Raw genomic sequence first — 23,839 nt, 5'->3', positions numbered from 1 at the left:
CCCCACCCACCCCCCCAAAAAAAAATTCTTTTCAAAAACTGATTTTCTGATTGCTGACCCACGCCCACCCCCCCCCCCCCCCCCCCAAAAAAAAAAAAACTTATTTGTAGTTAATGTTTTATGCATTTTCATGTAATAATATATGCATTTTATTGTTCTTGATTATGCATTCTTCTTTTTTATATACACATAGTAATATTTTATTTTAGGGTATAGGGTTTTGGGTTTAGTGTTTAGGTTTTTAGTGTTTAGGGTTTAGTTTTTAGGTTTAGTTTTTAGGGTTTAGTGTGTAGTGTTTTAGTGTTTAGGGTTTAGTGTTTAGGGTTTAGTTTTTAGGTTTTTAGTGTTTAGGATTTAGTGTTTAGGGTTTAGTGTGTAGTGTTTTAGTGTTTAGGGTTTAGTGTTTAGGGTTTAGTGCTTAGGGTTTAGTTTTTAGGGTTTAGTGTATAGGGTTTAGGGTTTGGGTTTTTAGTGTTTAGGGTTTAGGGTTTAGGGTTTAGGGTTTAGTGTGTAATGTTTTAGTGTTTAGGGTTTAGTGTTTAGGGTTTAGTTTTTAGGGTTTAGTATGTAGTGTTTTAGTGTTTAGTATTCATTTTAGGGTTTGGGTTTTAGTATTTAGGGTTTAATGATGTTTAGATTTTAGTGTTTTAGTGTTTAGGGTTTAGTTTTTAGGTTTTAGTGTGTATTATTTTAGTGTATATAGGTTTTAGTGTTTAGTATTTATTTTAGGGTTTTGGTTTTAGTGTTTAGGGTTTAATGATGTTTAAAGTTTAGTGTTTTAGTATTAAGGGTTTAGTGTTTAGGGTATTTTTTTTTTAAAATGTATTTGCAAAAATAATTATTTGTAGTTAATGTTTTATGCATTTTCATGTAATAATATATTTATACCAGTGTATGAAATTATGCATCCCCAAAAATTAAAAAAAAATGAAAATTAAAATTTGGGGGTGGGGGGAGGGGTGGGTGGTGGGTGGGGGTGGGCCAGCAATCAAAAAATCAGTTTTTGAAAAAAAAAAATTGGGGTGGGGGTGGGGTGGGGGGTGGGTGGGTGGGGTGGGGGTGGGGTAGGGCAGGGGTGGGTGGGGTGGGGCAGGGGTGGGGTGGCGAAAATACCAGATTTATTAAAATGAAATGCATTTTTTGTATAATTTAATGCATTTTTATGTGAAAACTTTATGCATTTTTGTTTGATTTTATATGCATGTGAAACATGCCTATTTTTGGGGGGTGGTAATAGAGATGGTTGGGGGTGGTGTGGGGTGGGTTGGGGGGTGGTATGGGGTGGGGTGGTGAAAATACAAAAACTGTAAAAATCAAATGCATTTTTCTCTTTAAAGTTATGCATTTCACGTGAAAACTTTATGCATTTTCGTGTGAGACTTTATGCATCTAAAATATATCTATTTTGTGAAAATCTAAAAATATATATATATATATATTTTAATTTTTAATTTCGAAAATTAAATTCCAATTTTACCCCTCTCCAGATTTTGCCTTGAAATGCTTGGAAGCTCCTTGCCACGTGTCACCATCTTGATGCGCCACATGTTATAAATGTGTGGTCAAGAATGAGATCTAGGGATCTATTATAAGCTTGGATACTACAGGAACCCAACCCTATATATATATATATATATATATATATATATATATATATTATACCCTAATATCTTAATGCTTGGTTAATTATATGTGACGGGAAAAAATGAGTAAAATATCCTGAACTATAAGAAATTGAACACATAATATAATTTACAGTTTTCTAAAAGAACAAGCATACTCAAAGGGAACTGAATCTGAAAGTTCTCTCAGCTTTGCCTACTGATGAATGGAAGCTATACGCCACTAGTCATTAGCGCTCACCAAACATCAACACTCTATCTACTGACAATTTTTTGGCCACACTAAAGACTGATGTGTATGATCTCATTAGAATCAAAGCTTGACGGTTAAAGAATGTTGAGATTGAAGAAGAGATTCCATCAACATCAATAGCTGATGCGATTGCACTGAAAGGTGAATCAAAGTCAAGGTCAAAGGAATCCAAGTCAACTAAGCCAAGAAGGACAACAAATAAATGTCCAAAGATGAATTTTTAGAGTATATCAACCTCATGTCTAGAAGATTCTTCAAGATGGACTCAAGAGTGAACAAGTACAAAAGATTCTACTGTGAGAATCACCAAGACATGAATCGCATTGATCGAAAGAACAATGATAATGCTGAAGACAAGCCCAGCACATCAGACAGCAAGCACAAAGATGATGAGTGCTTCAACTGTGAGAGAAGGGACATTTCAAGAAGGACTGCCCCGAATTGAGCCAAAAGGAAATGAGGTCACTAAAAGCTAAGCTGAAGAAAAGATATGCTGATCGCAAAGCTATGATTGCTGAAAAAAAGTTAGATATTGAAAGCAGCAACAACAACCACTCTAGCTCGAATGACACCCTGTGATAGTCAGACATTCATGGCCATTGAAGAAATCTGTTAATCAAACATAACTGCATGGTCGACTATGAGAATAGGCTCGATGAGCTTGAGGTAACTTCTAATATTTCTCGCACACAAGTTCTATCTAACCACGACTCAGAGTCAGGGGAAAAATATCCCAAAGTAGGAAGAACTGGAACATATCATGGAAGATTTCCGATTGATGTGCAAGCTCTATGAAGCAACTCAAGTTGAAGTTGCCTAGCTGAATGAAAGACTTCAGTCAGCTAACAGTCAAATTGATTCAAAGTCAGCAACATCTGAGCAATTACTCTTGAACAAGCTAAATGACCTCACTGATAAAAATGTTGCTCAGGCTCTGCTGATTGAGAATCACAAAGCTGGTCATGAAATGTATAAGCTGATGAGCCAGCTTGCTGACAGACTCACTGCATCTTAGACAGAAGAGCAGAGTCTCCAAGCTATAGTAGACTCAATTAACAGAGCCTCTAAAAAACTAGATGAGATCCAGTCCAAAATTGGATATAATGATTCCACCAGCACTGATACTGTATATGTTAAGGCTAATATAAAGCCTCAGGTTACTCCACCTAAACAAAAGGGTAAAGTTCTTATTTACACATTAGAAGGCTCTAAGATTCAAATCCTTAGGAGACCTGATCAAATCAGGCAGCCTCAAGCTATTCAGCACATGTATAATCAACCTAGGCAGCCTCAGTTGAGAGAACCTAAGTTGATTGCACCTAAAGTCAGGAACTATAATCAAAACATTCACAAACATCACCCACACCCTAAGCACCATTATGTTGTTTATGATCACCAACATGCTTACACTGATGCACTTATAGCACTCAGACATAGTAAACAGAGCACACTGCACAGCTACAACCTAAGGCAAAACTGAAATAGCCTAAAATCGTTTACATAGATTTTAATGGAAAACAAATTTATCCTGATCAGCACACACTCTTAATCAGATAGATTTGGATTCCAAAGGAGACTGTTAATGTTCAATGACTCAATATTAAGTGGGTACCTAAGACTTAGTTTTGCAGGTTGCACTGATGGGTAAATTGAAAATAAGATAAAGAAATCAACGAGCTATAAAGAATGCTACTTGGACAACGGATATTTAACCTATATGACAAGATTCAAATATCATTTTATAGACATCATAGCCATGAATGGGTCGTAGGTAACCTTTGGTGATAACTCAGTTGGTTACACCAAGGGTATTGGAACTTTAATTTCTAGAAATGCTTTAATCGAAAATATTAAATATGTTAAAGGTTTAAAGCACAACTTGTTATGCATTGGTCAATTCTATGATGATGGTATATTGTACAGTTTTCTAAAGATAGATGATCAACAAAGAACAGCTCGGGAGAGGTAATTCTCACTGGAAATCGTCATGGAAGCCTCTATGTTGCACTATGGAGTGAATGTAATTAGTCTGGCACATGTCTAGTCAAGCAAACCAGCAACGAGCTAAGTTGGACCAAAGACTCAATGATCTCAACTTCAAGACCATCAACAAAAAACTGGCCAAGTACTAGTAGAAGGATTGCCAGAAGTAAAGTATTTCAAAGATCAAGTATGCGAAGTGTGTCAACAAAGAAAGCAAACTTGTGCTTTCTTCAAAAGAAAAATTGCTCACATAACTTAGGACTGCGTCAGCTCTTGCACATGATCTATTTAGGAAAATCCCTTCAATAAGTTTAAACGATAGAAAGTATATATTTATTTTAATTTTAATTGATGATTTTACAAGATTTACCTAGGTATATTTTTTGTATAAGAAAAGTGAAACACCAGAGATGCTACCAAAGTTGATAAAGAGACTCAGCACAGAGAAGTAAACTTATGTCGTAGCAATACATTCAGATGATGGAACTAAATTCATCAATTCAATCATGAAGAAATATTGCAAAGACAAAGGCATTCTCATCAAACTTTATCAGCACGAATTCCCAAATAGAACGGCCTAGTAGAAAGGAAAAATCGGTCACTGAAAGAAACAACAAGGACCATGCTAGTCTACTCAAAGCTGCCACCAAAGTTTTGGGCTAAAGGTGTCAACACAACATGCTATGTCCAAAATAGATAGTTCGTAACTCAGAGACATGGGGAAACTCCATATGAACTATGGAACAACAAGGAGCCTAAAATCTCTTATTTTAATACTTTTGGTTGTTTGTGTTATATCCATGATAATGGAAAATCTATACTAATATACTAAAACAAAATTGTCTTCCAAAATTTTCCCGCCAAAACATTTTATTGTAGGTAAAAATATATTTTTATAATAAAATAAAATTTTCAACCGTTTAGTTCCCTATGCAACACGCCTTGCAGAGTCCGTTTGGTTCCCTATGCAGCATGCTCAATTTCTTTAAAAATCTTTTATGTACTATGAATTTGCTTCCTCCCTCTGTCCCTCAGTTTCTCTAAAATTCTCAAATCAATTGTTCACTCTTAGTTTCTCTAAAAATCTCAATTCAGTTCCCACTCAATTTATATTCAATTATGTGTATTAGTTCTTACATCTCAATTTTGTTAAAACTTCTCTTCAATTATGTGTATTAGTTCTTCCATTTTAATTTTGCTAAACTTTGTGTCTCTCGTCTAATGGTAACAGGCTTTGACATAATCGTTGGCGATTGCCCGATGATAAATAGAGAGCAGTGACTTCAGCAACGCCGACGAGGAGCATCAATGGTTGTGGTAGCCTTCTTTGCAGATATACCAGAATGATTATGGAGTTATTTAACTCAATTCTGAATGTTATAGAAAATCATTTTATCTTGTAAAAAACTTGTATCCATTATTTGTTTCTGGCTCACACGTAAAGTTAATAGATGATGGATGACCTTAGCGATTGATGATCATTCAATGTACCTACAAAATCAGAATTCGACTACAAATACCGAGAGTGGTATCAATAGTTAACAGAGAAAGAAATGAATCAGTTAAGTAGAACTCCCATTTATTACTTGTACTAGTACGCCTACCTGTGCGATGCACAGGAAATATTATAATTACTTAAATTAAAAATAATTAAAATTAAATTATATATAATTAATTAATTATAAATAATTCACTTATAAATTTTAAATAAAAAAATATAAGTAGTTAACCATTAATTTGTAATAAATAAAAAAAGGAAGATGAAAAATAAAAAAATACAAAAAATAAGATAAGAGAGAAATCAATTTGCACTCGAAATAAAAAGAAAGATATAGAGAAATTAATTTGCACCTGTAGTTTCTCAAGTAACGCCTTTTACTTTTTTATTTTTATAGAATAAGTTGCAAATCAGTTTGTATATATAAATAGGTATGATGATGAAATTGACAAAAAATAAAAATTGTCGAATACATTAATTACAATATAAACTATATTGACAATATTACATGTAAATAGACTAAATAAAATTGACTAAAGAACGAAAAATAAATAAAATTATAATGGTACTCTTATAAACAAAAATCAAACTTGTATACAATTTTCATTGGGATGAAGCAAATGTTAATAGGATATTCTTCGCCTCCAATCTTCTTCAATCTATGCTCTTCCTGATGCACTCATATATGCTAATGAAAAAATACAGAGCAGTGTACATCCAAATGAAAATCTCAAGCTCCTCCAAAATCAACCAAATTATACATATTTGTAATATGAAAATATTTTGCAATTCTAATAATGCATTCATATAACATTAGCATATTGCAACACAAGTTAAACTTAGGAAGACCCCTTTTCTTATTCAATTCTTGTTCTTCAAATCTTTTCATTGTTTTTTATGTTTTCAGTACTCATGGCGAAATTTAATGCAATGTTTGAATGAAAATAAAATAAGATCTAGAAATGTCATATTTGCTTATAAAAGTATCAACACATTTTGCTTTCAATCTTTTCATTACAAATTAGATGCTTCACTGATAGCTAACAAAAGACTTCTATAGAACAAAACTGCTTTAAAAGAGAAATCAATAGTGAAAGTAATCAATTTTTTAAGATATAACAGTTACATGAAGTAAGCCAATAAAAAACAGAGGGTTGCAAAATGAAAAATGTGTAAATTGAAAACCACTGAGAAAGATGTGTTTCAATACACGGTAAGTGCGAAGATAATTCTAACACCATGAATCTTCGTAGCTCTATTAGTGCATTCTTTCATATCTAGAAATTGACTAAGGTTCTAATTAGAAAGAATCAAACATCCTGTTAAATTCACAATTCCAATTCAAAGTAGTTAACTTTACAAACTAAGCCATCTTCTCAAGTTTCAGAGCAAACACGTGAAGAAGCTTATTCACAATCAAAGAAATCTACAACAAAAAATGAATCTAGATCCATCCAATATTATTTGGATCTAAATGGAGTCTCATCAAGATGTAGGCATGCATAGCTAGATCAACAGTTAAGTAAAACAACAACACAAATGTATGAGAAAATAATTCTAAGGCCTCTAATGATAACCCGTGAAAAGAAGATGAAAAAATATACTGATTATCAAATACATACCTATCTAGATACTAATTCTCATGACCTTTGATGACAACTAATGAACATACTCATGCAATGAAGAAGACATCTCATGAACATACCTATAAGAAAATGAATCAGAAAATACATAAACCAAGATGATTTAGAGAATCGCATAAAGAATTAACCAAAGAGTATAGAAATTAAAATATATTGTTTGGAGTATACTCAGAAAATCTCTATGAAAAATATGGATGCTAGATGACGATACCTCAATGGTCACTCGGATAATATTCAGATCAAGAGAGTGAAGGCCTCAAACCAAATAACATTAGAACTGCTTATCTTCAAATTGTTGAATTACATATATATCTTAGTAGGATTCATTGCAAATAATTACAAACCATTAGCACACAAGAATCAATCATTGGAGGTAATATGGACACTTCAAGGATCAAATTTAGACATGATTCGTTCAACTTCCCGTTATAAAAAATCATTAAAACAGACGCCCAACACTCCTGCATTAAGAGTGTAACACCCCTAAAAAGAGCACTAATTAATTAATGATAATAAACTATCATTAATGATAATAAACTATCATATGAGTTTTTAGGATACGACCATGGTTATTAGTGCATCGGTTAGGTGGGGTAATGGTGGTTGTTCATGCCAATAAATGCATCAACGTATTAAAATGACATACAAAAACCAAAAGAAGAATGAAAGCAAAAAATTGAGATAGAAACAAAACAAATTATGACTTTTCCCATTAGATTCTTAGGTGAGAAAAATAAGCAGTTTGGGAACATTTCTCTAATTTCCGACGCCGTGGCCCTCAATGTATTGACTGAGCTTGTCTCTTGCTTTGCACATACACTGCACAAACACACACATATGAATTCAAGTATATTGAATAAGATATAAAAAATAGAAAGAGAGAGAGAGAGAGAGTTAGAGAAAGAAACTTGCTTGCTTCGCTCTTACTGTTTTGGGTCTGAAGCGGCGCTGCTAGGGCAGCGGTTGAGTCTCCATTAGAGTTTGATGTGTCACAGCCCGCAATCCCTAAGGATGGTTTAACCGGGGTTATGACTCGGGAAGGGGATTAAGAAGCGGGGAAAGAAAGGGGCATTTAATTAACAATCAAACATTTTACGAAAAGAGACAATTATTATATAACACTAGGATCATAACTGATCACTTGGGCAAAAACAAGACATTCGTTCAGGAAGGCCCGTCAAAGTGGATTAACCAACAAAAGAGTATCATACTTAAAATAAAAACCTTAACATAATCAGAGTATCTTGCAGCGGAAATACGTGTGAGTTATACATATGAAGATGTATACTCAAGGTTACATTATTGTTCTATGTCAAAAGGTACATCCACTCAACTCCACCCCATTCCATCACCCGCTCAACCTGCACATTAGGGAAAACAACATGCAGGGCTGGGTAAAAATACTCAGTGAACATATGCCGGAAATATAACATTTTATATCATTTATTGTACTGCCAACAGTAACACACAGGGTTTTACTTGAAGGACCTGTGCTTACTAAACATTTTCTTTCATTTCATAAAGTTGGATGCGCATCCCATTTTCAGTCTATATGATCCATATCTGTTCCTTTTACACGCCGGGAAGGAGGCCTCCTTCCACGGACGCTAAGACCGGTGACAAACAAGGTTTTCGTACCTCAATTCCACATGTTTTGTTGTCATTTCCCTTCATGTTTTGCTTGTGAATGCTTGTTTGTGCCCGAATATTTAGTTTTATGAAGATTTGATGTCTTGGTGTAGTTTTGGAGTAATTTCAGGAAAACTCAAGGATTAATTGGAGGATTTTGAAGATATGAGATTGAAGTACGTCTCGAGAGGAATCCGTGGGCGCAAACGGCGACCAAATCTGAGTCCGGACGAGGGAGAACGGAGCAAAACGAGCGGGCTGCACAAAACGCCCAGTACCCCGCGGTCACCACCCGCGGCCGCGGGGTGGGACCGCGGGTCAGCTGCCCCCGACTCCAGGACACACCCGCGGTCACCACCCGCGGCCGCGGGGCGGGACCGCGGGTCCCCTGACTCTCCCCCACGTTTGCCGGCCGCGGGCGCGGGCCAGGACCGCGGGAAAAGGGCGGAGCCTCCCCAAGTGGGCCCCAGTCGGGTTTTTCACCCCTTAAACCCCTTTCTCCCCCTTTTCCTCACATTATTCATCTTCCCCAACCTCAAACACACCCATTTTCCATCTTCCCCAATTCCTCCACACCAAACCCTAGCCTCCATTACCACATCTTTTTACCAAGATTGAATGCATTGAAGAGGAGAGAAGATTGGAGAAAGCTCATTAATAGGATTTGTCACTTCTTACTCTCTCTTTCATTATGTACACCTTTAACTTTGATTTATTGTGTTTGAACATGTTAGGCTAAATTTCTCTTTGATTTGGGGATTAGGCTAGATGATTATTGTAATGGATTGATTATTTATGCTCAATATAAATCTTGTTTGTTCATTTGCACATTATCTTTTCAAACCCTTGATTTATTTCTTGTATGGATTGTTGGCCACATTCTATGCATTTCTAATTTGCACTTTGAATCGGGAGAGGATAATTGCAATAGATAAGGTGTTTGAAACATATCAATTCGATAACCGGGAGGTTGAGAGTTGGGTGAGAGTATGTCGATCTTTGTGTGCTTTTGGGAGTTATAGGTTAGAAGTTGACCGGGGACGGCAACTATGACCCGTAATCTACCGCTCTAGTCGTCCGGGAGGGGGCTAGAACTAGTTGGGAGATCACTCTAGATAATTAGGATTGTCAAGATTAATATTGAGCTATAATTGAAGTCTTTTGCTTAATCATCGATGCCTAGTCCCTAAATCGCCTTAATCATCTTATTAATCCACTTGCTTATTTGGTTTTATTTGTCTTTGCACTTGTTAAGTAATTAGTAGATAATCAAACCAATCACTCCATCGTTTAGTCTAAATAGCTATAGCATAATGACTTAGGATAATCACTAGATTGAACTACTAATCCTTGTGGGATACGACCTTGCTTCCATATATTACAACTACCCGTATACTTGCGGCGTGGTGAAAATAATAGCGAACAAGTTTTTGGCGCCGTTGCCGGGGATTAGTTTAGTTTGATTGTTTGTGATATTTTGAATCATTGTGCTTAACTACTTTAGACATTTTACTTGATTTATTTTTTGTTTTCTATCTTAAGATGTTTGTTTTGACTCGTTGTTTTGTTGGTTGGTAGGGTGATGAAAAAGAAAATTGTTACACAACACCAAAAATATTAAATGGATGATGGAAGGAATGAGTTGGTTGAGCAACTCGAACTACAATTGGCGATGATGCAACTTAAGTTGCGAGTTTTAGAAGCAAAAAGAAATTGTAGGCAACCATTTATTCAAGAAGCCTTCCAACCCACACCTTCTTATGGCGAGTATTATGACATGGGGTGCAATGCCATGGAGTGGCAATCACCATTGGAGTATGAGGACCATTTCAATAGTTGGAATTATGAAAATTCTTATTTCACTAAAGAAAGCTTTCAAGGGGGAAATCGGTACTATCAAGAGGAGAAACCGAATGTTAGAGACGATCTTCTACAATGCTTCATAGCTACACAAGCTTGGATAGAAAAAAGTATAGCAAACTCGGATGTTATGCTAGAAGAGCAAAGAAAGTCTTTGGCTACCACTATGGAAAATCAAAAGCGAATTGATGATGTGTGCATGGCCATTAGCCTACAAAATGGAACCTTGTATGAGGAACCAATGCCAATGCTAAGTGAAGAGCCTCAAGAAGTTGAAGAAGATGAAGATCAATTCTCCAAATCCCTTGAAGTCGAGAGCCCAACTTTTCCAATGCAACCTCTACAATTCCAAAAAGATGAAGACTGCACAAGCTTCAAAGAATGCAAAGTCATAAATTTTGTCGATCCTTACCTCGACACGGGCGATTCTACGAAGGCTTGCTTCTTTCACTTTTATTTATGTTCATCTTTTGATTTTTATTTTGATTTGCCTAATAAGGAATTGTTTGAGTGTGGTGATACTCTAGATGGTGAACGAGATTACCATGACTCCCGGGATGTCTCAAGAATTGCAAAGCCACCATATTTTTGGATCGCGGCGGATGGAGCTTGCAAATTTGATGAGAAATGGCCACCGCCTAAGCCTCCACCTCGCTTGTGAGTACGAGACAAGTGACCATTTTCTCCTTCATCCAGACTTATTTCTCCTTTGTGTGAAATAAGTTTGGGGGGAGGGTGAAGATGGGTTACTTATCTCATTTATTCCGTTGTTTATTTATTTAGTTAGTTTAGTTTTCGAATAATGAGATTTTGTCTATTTTCTTGAGCTTTTCCATGTCTCTTGAGTTTGAGCTTGATTGCTGAAAAACATGAGTTGGATGAAATGTGTGTTGGGCTTATGATATGAATTTTGTTTTTGGAAAAATTGTGTGTATCACTTGTGGATTATGCATGAAAAGTTTGAACTTGTGACAAGTGAGCTAAATGTTGTACCTCCAAGAACTTGAAAAAGAAAATGAGCTTGTGAGAATTGAGCCTTTGATTGTCATACATTTACAATCTCATTTTGTTCTTGAGTGTAAATCATTTGAGCATGTGTGTTGATCTCTAGAACTTGCCATGAGTCCTCTCTTGAAAATAAAAGTAGATGTGTTGTTAATATTGAAGTGATTTAAGGCCATCCTTGTTAGCCACTTGACTTAAATTGTGTCCAAATTCTCATGCGATCCTAGTTTACCATCTTTGTGCCTTATAGCCTTTCTTTGAATTAACCAATGATGGGTAGAACTTAGATTGTTAGTGGTTACTTTGATGAAAATGTATGAGAAATGATTGAAATTACTTGTCTAACTTTGATTGAGTGAAAATCACTAGTCCCCTATGAGCTCCAAAAGAAAAGAAAAGAAAAAGAAAAGCAAAAAGAAATGTTGAATAAAAGAAGTATAAAGGGGATTGATTTGCCTTTTGAATCATGGTCTTGATAAGTATTCATAGGGTGAAAAAGAAGAAATGTGGGGATATTGGTTGATTGATTAGAAAAGAACAATGGTGAATATGACTTATTCAATTTGGAAATTGTATGGGATATGAGTCACTTTGCCTATAAACACCTCACCTCACCAAAGAGCTCTCATTGCAACCTAAAGAAAAGCCCTTGTTGATCATTATTTATAACACATTGAAGTATAGAGAGTTAGGATAAATGGCAAGCCTATGGTAGATTGCATACATGATTCAATTTGAGTGCAAACACGTCCAATCTAAACACTTGAGAGTTGAGTGCATCATTGAAACATCCACCTTTGTGAGGATTCAAGCTTGGAGGCTCTAATGTTGAACTCTTTGACACTTGTGATTTCTTGAAATGCACATCTACTTGTGATACTCATTTGAAAAAATTGTTGAAGCCCTTGAAATGACACCAATTCATGCTCACATGTTTGTTTACTTTTATTTCTCTTCTCTTCGTCGTTTGGGGACAAACAACACTTTAAGTTTGGGGGGTTGACAAACAAGGTTTTCGTACCTCAATTCCACATGTTTTGTTGTCATTTCCCTTCATGTTTTGCTTGTGAATGCTTGTTTGTGCCCGAATATTTAGTTTTATGAAGATTTGATGTCTTGGTGTAGTTTTGGAGTAATTTCAGGAAAACTCAAGGATTAATTGGAGGATTTTGAAGATATGAGATTGAAGTACGTCTCGAGAGGAATCCGTGGGCGCAAACGGCGACCAAATCTGAGTCCGGACGAGGGAGAACGGAGCAAAACGAGCGGGCTGCACAAAACGCCCAGTACCCCGCGGTCACCACCCGCGGCCGCGGGGTGGGACCGCGGGTCAGCTGCCCCCGACTCCAGGACACACCCGCGGTCACCACCCGCGGCCGCGGGGCGGGACCGCGGGTCCCCTGACTCTCCCCCACGTTTGCCGGCCGCGGGCGCGGGCCAGGACCGCGGGAAAAGGGCGGAGCCTCCCCAAGTGGGCCCCAGTCGGGTTTTTCACCCCTTAAACCCCTTTCTCCCCCTTTTCCTCACATTATTCATCTTCCCCAACCTCAAACACACCCATTTTCCATCTTCCCCAATTCCTCCACACCAAACCCTAGCCTCCATTACCACATCTTTTTACCAAGATTGAATGCATTGAAGAGGAGAGAAGATTGGAGAAAGCTCATTAATAGGATTTGTCACTTCTTACTCTCTCTTTCATTATGTACACCTTTAACTTTGATTTATTGTGTTTGAACATGTTAGGCTAAATTTCTCTTTGATTTGGGGATTAGGCTAGATGATTATTGTAATGGATTGATTATTTATGCTCAATATAAATCTTGTTTGTTCATTTGCACATTATCTTTTCAAACCCTTGATTTATTTCTTGTATGGATTGTTGGCCACATTCTATGCATTTCTAATTTGCACTTTGAATCGGGAGAGGATAATTGCAATAGATAAGGTGTTTGAAACATATCAATTCGATAACCGGGAGGTTGAGAGTTGGGTGAGAGTATGTCGATCTTTGTGTGCTTTTGGGAGTTATAGGTTAGAAGTTGACCGGGGACGGCAACTATGACCCGTAATCTACCGCTCTAGTCGTCCGGGAGGGGGCTAGAACTAGTTGGGAGATCACTCTAGATAATTAGGATTGTCAAGATTAATATTGAGCTATAATTGAAGTCTTTTGCTTAATCATCGATGCCTAGTCCCTAAATCGCCTTAATCATCTTATTAATCCACTTGCTTATTTGGTTTTATTTGTCTTTGCACTTGTTAAGTAATTAGTAGATAATCAAACCAATCACTCCATCGTTTAGTCTAAATAGCTATAGCATAATGACTTAGGATAATCACTAGATTGAACTACTAATCCTTGTGGGATACGACCTTGCTTCCATATATTACAACTACCCGTATACTTGCGGCGTGGTGAAAATAATAGCGAACAACCGGTCGCAAGCGACACACAGTCTCCATGAGTGTACACGTTAACCCTTACTAGCAAACCTTCTGTAATGACCCGCTCTTTTTTTTTATTTATCTAAATCTAGTAGCGCGATAGTTAATGTCGCATCTTTCAGTAAATGGAGCCCAGTTGCCATTTTTATATGAATTCAACTTATAAACCTGAATTATTATTAACAGAGACGGAGCTATTACTTTTGCTTTATGCTTTTGTAACGCGTGATATAAATCGCGACGAGAATTATTGAAGTATTCAATAAGTAGTATTTCAAGTTTATAACTGACTTAGAGAAGTCATGTTATTTATTAATCAAGATGCAGTTATAGTTATACTTTGTTGAAACCAGAGTCGTGAAATTATTTACGACTGCAAAGCAGATTAAATCCACGGATTTAATTTAAGTTAGTATGTTACAAATTGTTGATTTTAGCAAGGCAAGGAGACTAATATCGAGATACGAGATTTATTAGTGTATTCAGTATATTAGCAAAACTCGAATCTTTCATTACGAATATAGAATTACATAGACCGAGATTTAATTTCTTCTATCTTACAAGCTCTACTTCCACAACCTATAGTTATCAAATCCCTACTTCTACCTTCCACCTAGTCAACACCAAAGAAAAGAAACTGCAGCAATAAAAAGAAAAGAAAAAGGGGGAAAGGGACGTGGGATAAGGAGCAGCTGCAGTAATCAGCCACCCTACTCTACAGCTACAACTACATCCCATCCCCATCTCTGCTACAGTAATCAGCCACCCTACCTCTGCAGCTACAACCACGCCCTATCAGCCACTCTACTGTTGTACTGCTCAATGATCACACAACCCCTACTTTAGTCTCACATTTCTGCTCCCAACACTTCACACTTCTCCTCCATCTTGCACCAGCGAATGCAAAGAGCAAAGGGGACTTGTTTGAATATTCTGCCAAGACTTCAAGTTCAGTTGATACATCCAACACTGAAGAAGGGTGAAGGAACCCTCATTCATTACTCTGACTCTACCAGAAAAAAAAAAACTTGAAGAGATATTCCACAACACGTTCAATTCCAACAACAACCCAATTGTTTGAAAGCATTCAAGGTAATTTGCTATCTCAAGTATTCAATTCAGTTCGCATCCATATTTAGCATAATCATAGTTCATCTACCTCAAATAGCCATGAAATACTTTACAACAAGAAGATTTATACTTCACTCACTGTACTCTAGAGTAGTAATCACGAGAACTCACGACCACAAAAACTAGGACTTTGAATCGAGTTGAGAATGTAAGACTTATAGCTTTAAGGAGAAGGGCCGACTGCCCAAGCAACTGCCGAGCACCAACTGCCGGAACGGAGGGAGAAGGCGGCGACCTTTCGTCGTCTCGCCTGCATCAGAGTAACAACGACGTCGGACCTGGAGAATCGCCGAGGCCGACCGGCACCAGGGCCCGGAGCAACGATCGATCGACTGAGGCGATTTCCCCTTTTCTGGGATCTAGGGCTCGGCGTCGGAGAGGGATGTGAGGACGGGAGTTGGGCGGCGCCGCTCACAGGCAGCGACCGCTCGCCGGATTCCAGCAGCGACGACCTGGCAATCGAGATTTAGGGCTCGCCGTTTTGCCTTGGACGAGTTCAGCAGAAGAACAGAGGAGAAGGGCGCCGGAGTTGGGTGAGCCGGCAGCTGAGTGCCCGGAGAAGGAGGAGCCGATCGATATTTAAGAAGAGCCGAGCGGCCGGCTTTGAGAGAGATCAGAGAGAGAAAAGCGAGAATTGAGTTTGGGGGAGAAGAGAGAGACCGATAGTGAGTAGAGAGAGAGATGGGCTTTAAATTTGTTTTGTTTTGAATGGGCTTTCTTTTAATTGATTTCGGGCTCCTATAATTGTTTGTGGGCCGAATTATTTTAAGTTTGGGCTTCATTGTTTTAAAAAGAATTGGGCTGATATATATATATATATATATATATATATATATATATATATATATATATATATATATATATTGATAGACTTTCATTTCCAAATCTCATATGTATTGTTGGGCCGGTTATTGTTTCATTTGGGCCGATTTAATTGTTTATTGAGCTAAGATTAATTCTTTCCAGCCCACATTAATTATTATTTGGACTCCTCCATTATTCTTTTGAGACAATTGCAGTATATTAAATTGCGTCATTCTTGATTAATTAGTAGGCTATTTTATTGAGCCTCTTAATTAATGAGCTTATTACTATCTCCTTCCAGCCCAAATAATTTAAAATGGACTGTTATCGTTTATTTCATTAAAACCACTTGTTTTATTTAATTAATCGGCTACCTTATTTTGAGCCATTAATTAATGGAAGTCACTTTAACAATTATTTTCTTACTGTCAAGCCCGATAAATTCTTACGGGGTTACTTATGGGATGAACCGAGTCAGTTCCTTCTTTTTACCAAATACAAGAGCGAGATTATTTTATTTTACGAGTTAGAATGTTCCGATGGGGGAGAAAGAGTTATAACTTTATTCGACCGCGATAAACGAGAATTAGCTAAATTTATTAACGAGGATTTTATAGTAAAATTTCCCGACTATCGCTCAGAAGATTAGTTCATGCATACCAGATTCATGCATGTTGAATTATGCATTCTCATTCTGAGAATTTTTCCCGAGTAAGTATCTTATGTATTTTCTCGAAATCAAGGTCAAGGTCGGGAATAACAGTCAATCAAGGAACCACTGAATCATAAAGATTTCATATCAGGTGGGTTTACTTTCATATATATCAAATGAGTTTAATGTTATGTTTGAACAGTTATTTCATTGCAAAATCATTGAACTGAAAATTATTTCAACTATTGTCTTGCCATAAATGTTTCAATGTTTGGTATGATATCTATCTGATGTGGCTTTGCCAGTTATTATGAAATCGAATTCGGGTCCTGAGCAGTTGATAGCTATCCTGCCAGGGCTAGTGTACACCAGTGACCGTGAGTCATCTAGCGGGTTGGCCGGTCAAGTGTTTGTGAGAGGTGGCCACCTCTCCGGCACACAGTTCCAGATATGATAGATTACAAGAGAACTTAGACTGATCAGTCGAACTTTAAGAATCACAAACGAATTTAGTGAGCTTGGGCCTATTTCACGGAAACTCCCTTGTTGCACTGTTAAGATGGCATGACAATTTGATTATTTCAATGAAAATTTCTATAGGCATATGTACCCACTGAGTACTTTTGTACTCAGCCCTGCATGTATTTCTAAATGTGCAGGTTGAGCAGTAGCCGGTGGTGATGAAGTGACGAGCAGGAAACCCCTTTTGTCTGAAGCCATATGTATTAAAGAACTCTTGAGTACATGTCTTCATACATGTAGTCAGAACCTTCTTCCGCTGCGTACTCAAAAGAATTTCATGTTATTTTAGCTAAGTCGGAGCTATCCGGACTTACTAGTTTGACTAAGTCATTACGACTCCAACTTTGTTGTAAATGTTCCCTTCGTTGTTAATGTTTAAGTATATTTCTTCGTCGTTTATTTCTTATTCGTTCATCCCCTTTCTATCCCGCTTCTTATCTCCAACCCTTGGTCATAGTTTCCCGGCTTAATTATATATCCTTAATTAAGACCAGTCGTGACACCTTCGTCTAGCGTAGGGTCCGAATTCGATTTCCTTTATAGTTGGCGAACCAACACAGATAGGATACATACATAAAACATAAACATTTTTGGCAGACAATCATTCATAAACATTTCATTTCATAAGAACCATTTGCCATTTAAAATATCACAGTTATATCATGTCATTCATTTCATTTCGTATAAGAGGCCTGTATTCAGGGGATCTCTATATACGTGTTTTAAGAAAGCCCACCTTATTCGTTCCCACAACGGGCGTAGAGTTACTTCCCTCTTTAGCTATCAATTCCCGTCTGGACCTTTATTGACGAAGAATCGATAAGTTTGAGAAGAAGTCGTGAAAGAAAAGAAAATAGGTCTCTGAACTAAACTATCTCCTTTAATTATTTTAGGGTTCTAGCATCCATATTAATCTTGTCTCGTTCAAAACCTTAACTCAAAACAGTTATCACATAACTAACATTTAGGTTCGAAACTATTTATTCGAACATCATCATGCACATAAATCATAACTCGTTCTACTCACGTCATCAAGTCAGACATTCCGTCATTTATTAATAAATCATATAATATTACATAAACAAATTATGTCATCATAGATCATGCTTTCTCATACTTAAAACAATTTAATCTTTTTCAATTAGACCATATTAATAAGCATTTTGAAAAGAATTCATTAAATAAGAGTTTAACTCAAAATATTTTATTTTAAAGTCCACTTATAAAAATACTTGAAACAAATGAACTCCATTTAAATAATTAATTTAAAGGTTAATATATAATTAAATCAATCAAGCTCAATTTAATTTTAATAATTAAAAGCTCAAATAATTTAAATAGATATAAGCCCAAATTAATTAGATAAATTAGATCCATTTAATTTTTGTTTAATAAAAGCCCAAGCAATTAAGTTAAAATAGGCCCAAAACTTTTAAATGAAATAGCCCATCAGCTTTTATTTGTAAAGGGCCGAGCCCAAACATTTAAATCAAAGCCCGTCAGATTTTAATAAATGCCCAAAGCCCATCTTTCATATTTAACCTAATATTACACACACAATTACACATACACTCACACACACATCAGCCCACATCTCACTACTCTCTCTCTCTATCGGTGCTCTGCCGCCGCCGCCGCCCCGACGGCGGTGCCCGCCGGACGGAGGCCGGCGTCGGCCCCTCTCCTCTCTCCCTGAACTCTTTCCCCCTCTATTTTCCTCTATCTCTCTCGCTCTCTCGGCCGCTGGACCCAGGCGCAGCAGACACCACCACCGCGGTGTGCCGCCATCGCCGGGCCGCCACCTGCTCCCTCATCCTCGCGGCAGATCCGCCGCCGCCGTTCAACGCCACGGCCGCCACCTGTTCTCCCTCTCTCTCTATCCCTAACTCTCAACATCGTCTCGATCTCTCTCTAACCTCACTGACACACACGCCGGCAGACACGGCGTAAGCCGTGCCGCCGCGTCGCCCTCCCTCTCGCCAGCAGCACAGGCCCACGGCATTTGAGGAGCCGCCGTCGCCGGAGACTGCCCAGGTAAAACCCTAACTTCTACCATTTTCCCCTTTTCTAAATTAAAAATCTGAAAACCCCTCTCCTCTTTTCCTCTATGGCAGAACGGAAACCACCACGTGGCTCCGCCGCCTCCCGTCGACCGCCGGCAGCCCCGCGGCTGCCATCCCCTGACCTCGACTCACACACACACAGCAGGGTTCAAGACACAATTCAGTTCACAAAATAGCATAGGATTTTTCTTAGCACATATCATTCTCATACTGTAAATATCATATATATCAATTGCTTATAACATCTGAACATCTTTTCTTGTAGTTTAAAAAATCTAAATTTCAGATCGTATGCCATATCTTGTAAACACATAAAGAAATATGGTGGTTCTCTGTTGGTGGTTCTCTGAAAATTGACAACGAAAGGGTGATGATACCTTCAATAGGTGGATTTTTGTCTCTGCATAATTATGTGTATAGCATAAGTTAGAAATCTGTAGTGAAGAAAATTGAAAGAGGGAGAATTTCCTTTCATTATTACCGTAAATCTTGCTGTTGAAAATGGGCTGCAGTAGTTGAAAATGGTGGTGTGAGAATGGTGAAAGTGGCTGTGGTTTTAAAGAAAAATGGGGTGGTTTGGATGGATGAGGATCGTGTAATTTTCAGCTGACAAGTATGAACACATAATTCTTTTTAGCTAGCTTTGTATGACTGAAGAATTTCTTCAGCATGCGTAGTAAATTCTTCAGCATGCTTAGGATTCAGCATGCTTAGGATTTATTCAAATTTAATCATTAAAATATCTAAGAGATTAATATATTAATTATATGGTTCCAAACTCATTTAAATACATTAAGACATATAAGCCTAATTCTTATTGAAGCATAAAATCCATTTGAGCTTGCTTCTAACATAAATTAAATTACTCATGGGCTTAAGTAAACAATCGATAAAAGATTCATATTTAACACTTCAGTGTTAAATTCTCCACAATAAATTAATGGACTCAAAATATATTTTGAGTGCATCATCTATAAAAATAAATCATCACATATATAAATTATCAAATTCATATAAGTTCGTATTTTATTAATGGATGCTGAACCCTAATTACCATAATCAATCCTTAAATCAGTAATTAAAAGTATATAATCCTTAATAAAAAGTCGGGTCATTACATGATGGGTGACCGAGAAATCGCGGCTATGTTTTCGTTTAAGTTTGGTGAGCGATGGATCGGAGAGTGGCGGAGATGGAGTCTGCGAGAGAGAAGAGGGTTGATGAGAACGGTTTTGCAAATTTTGGGGATTTTTTAATTCTAATGAATCGTGTGAGAGATAGTCATGCTTAATGAACCGTGTGAAAGAATGTGGGGGAGAGAAAATATGGCGCTAAAAAATTAGCGTTAAACTGTGCTTTTATATTATATATAGATTTCTCCTTCATCTCAGTTTGTTTTTTTCTATGTGTAAATGCATACATATATGTTTGTCTGTAATTTTTGATACATCGGTTGTAACACCCCGTACCTTTCCTTATGTTAGAAGATAGTGTTTTAACACTACAAAGAGTACTGAGATGTCGAGAGGCGAGATTATAGAGTTATAAGTGGACAAACCAATGATGGAGTTAGAGTGATGAGATTTGAGAAACGAGTCGAGCTATAGATGTTGACTGATTTGAGTTGAGAATTTATTTTATTTCCGACTATCGGGAATAGAATTTCCAGAGACCGAGTTATAAGAGATTGATTGTCCTATTAAGAAAATAGGAATAATGAGTTTAACATAGAGTCGAGGAAGAGAGGAAGTTATCGATGGATGGTAAAATGAATAAGATTGAGAACGATGTTAGAGATGAGATGAAAGACGAGAGATAGAGTTGTAGTAGTGATCGAAAATCACTATAAAGAGGATTAAGCTAGAATGATGATTTGAGTAATGACGAGTGATGGTCCGTTTTAACGTGACAATTTTATGAGTCAATTGTTTGATGTTATATGACTTATATGTTATGTGCGCACTTATATTATTTGAGTCAGTATGATTTTCGAAACCATGACTTATGATTTTTATTGCCGTCGCACATTCCTACACACTCAAACAATATTTTAATCCTTTTTCCCACATGTGGATAATTGGCGGATGAGACTTGCTGCTAAGGGGGAGACAATTCACTATTTGAGCATTTAATGCTACTTATCCGATGGAATAAGAATCTTGCTAAAACCGAAGAGCCTCTCTCTCTTTCAGTCATTTCTCATCATTTTTGGCTCTTCACCTTCTTCTCTCTCTCCCTTACGCCATTTCTTCTCTCCTCCATGGGAGACTAAGTTCGAAGCTTCACCAATCACAACTGAGACAGAATACTCCGATAAATCTAGCCTTAAACACTTTCCATGCTTGTTTCAAGAAGATTTGTTGAGTTCTAACCGGAAGAATCGGGAAAAGACGCCTTTTCCTTGAAACTCTTTGAGTAAGTGTTCTGCTTTTTGGAGTCTAGACTTGTTGTGAGAAGTATGTGGTGATTTATGTGAGTATTAAGATGTTTGAAGCATGAGAAACTTCCCCTGCTCCTTTTTCTTCGTTTTCGAAAAACTTGGGTTCGTCCCCTCTGAAAAATGTTTCTTTCTTAAAACCGAGATGAAATGGGTATTATGTGGATTTCTGTGTGTTATGTGATGTTTTGAAGTGATTAACGTGTATTTTGCAAAACCGAGTCTTGAGCATGAGTTTTTGCAAAACTGAGTCTGGAGGAAGAGTTTTTACAAAACGAGTTGATGAATGATTTTGGGGGAAATTTGTAAGTTTATGCCTTGAATGATGTTCTGATGTTGAGCATGAACGTATGAAGTGATTTACGTGATTTTGATGATTTTAGAGTTGAAGAGTTCGTGAGTGAATTATGTTGATGCATGATAAGTTTTGATAATTGAGAGCGTCTGATGATTTTTGTGATGGGAAAAGTTGATGAAGTTTAGAGTTGCTCTTGACTGCGTCGTTCTGTCTTGAGTCTTGCTTTACTCAGCCGAGAAGTCATTCCTCTGCTCTGGCTTTTTGGATTCCTCTGATGTTTGATTTCTCGGAACCGAGAAGTCTTTTTCCCCGCTGATGCCAGAGAAGTCTTTTTCCCCGCTGATGCCAGAGAAGTCATTTCCCCGCTGCCCTGCCAGCGAGTTGGATTCCTCTGACGTTTGATCCCTCTGAATCGATTCCTCTAAGTTCGATTCCTCTGACGTTGATTCCTCTGAATTCGATTCCTCTGACGTTGATTCCTCTGAAATCGATTCCTCTGAATTCGATTCCTCTGACGTTGATTCCTCTGAAATCGATTCCTCTGAAATCGATTCCTCTGAAATCGATTCCTCTGAAATCGATTCCTCTGAAATCGAATCCTCTGATGATTGAGTCCTCTGAGTTTGGAGTCCTCTGGAGTTTGAGTCCTCTAGAGTTTGAGTCGCTGCCCGGGCAAGTTGATTCCTCTGCCCTGGCGAGCATTTTCTCCGCTGTTTCGCCGAGCTGCTCCGTTCAGCCCGGCTGAGTTTTTCCACCCTGACCACCGAGCATTCCTCTGCTCTGGTCTCCGAGTTAACTTGTGATTGTTTATATGTGAAGTTGTATGCTTATGTGTTTATGTGTGCCTATGTGCTTGTTTGCTGAGTATGGTCCGAGTTGAGAGTTAAATCGAGATTAAGACGTGAAAATCCTTGGAAGTTGAGTATACCTAGGGATTTAGTTTTACTGGGTAATTAGATGTTGAGCGAGAAGTCGTTGATTGAGACGAGTTGGATTTTAGTATGAGTTCTAACTGAGATTTGTTTTATCACATGAACTTCGTGATGATGCTTGATGATTTATGAAGACCCGAGTGAGACGAAGAAGTAAGTCACCTGTTCCTATCCGAGCTTAAGCGAAGGACTCCAGGTGGGCAATATTTTGAGTATATGTTTATCATATGAGCTTCCTGAAATAAAATGATGATATTTACGAGTTTATCAAATCTTGAGTTAAATGATGTTTAAAAACTGTTTGACTTGCCAAATTTAATGTTGAGCTTGTATGTTACCCTCTACTGATGAGACGAATTCGGATCCTGCCGCAAGCGGGGTTGTGTACACAGAGGTGACTGTGAGCCGTCTTCGGGTCGGCCAGTCACGGTACTTGAGAGGGAGGCCTACTTCTCAGTACCGATAAAATGATAAGTTGTAGATGTGGTACATGCATGATGAATACTTTGATAGCGCTATCGTTTCTTTATGATGTTATGATTATGAAAACTGCATGCACAGATTCTTTGATGCTAACTTAATTCTGTGTATTGCTGATGTTATGGCAAGTTTCAAACATATAGCTCTAAGAGCACCTTTGATGTTTTTCTTCGGCGTTTGCCCACTGAGTATTATTACTCACGCCCTGCATATATTTCTGAATGTGCAGGCTAAGCTCCGGAGCGAGATTGGACTGGTGCTGGTGGGGACTGTTTCGTTGATGAAGTTTCCTTGCTGTTTTCCTTGATGTTAGAGTCTTAAGGACGATGTACCTTGATTTCCTTTTTATGATGATGAAACCTTAGTGAGATGATACACTAATCCTTTCAAATCAAGCAATATACTCGCAATTATATGTCTTCATACATATAATTGATACGCCTTTTGCTGCGGCACTCTTGATATTATAATTCCTTATGGAAAATAAGATGTACCTACTTTGTTTTTCTTCTTGAAATTCCTGATAGTCAAGAAGTTATATCATCGTTGATTTTTATACCCTTGAGTCGATTTATAATG

The sequence above is a fragment of the Salvia miltiorrhiza genome, chromosome 4, assembly GCF_028751815.1.
Source record: "Salvia miltiorrhiza cultivar Shanhuang (shh) chromosome 4, IMPLAD_Smil_shh, whole genome shotgun sequence".
NCBI lineage: Eukaryota > Viridiplantae > Streptophyta > Magnoliopsida > Lamiales > Lamiaceae > Salvia > Salvia miltiorrhiza.
This window is presented reverse-complemented; position numbering follows the sequence as displayed.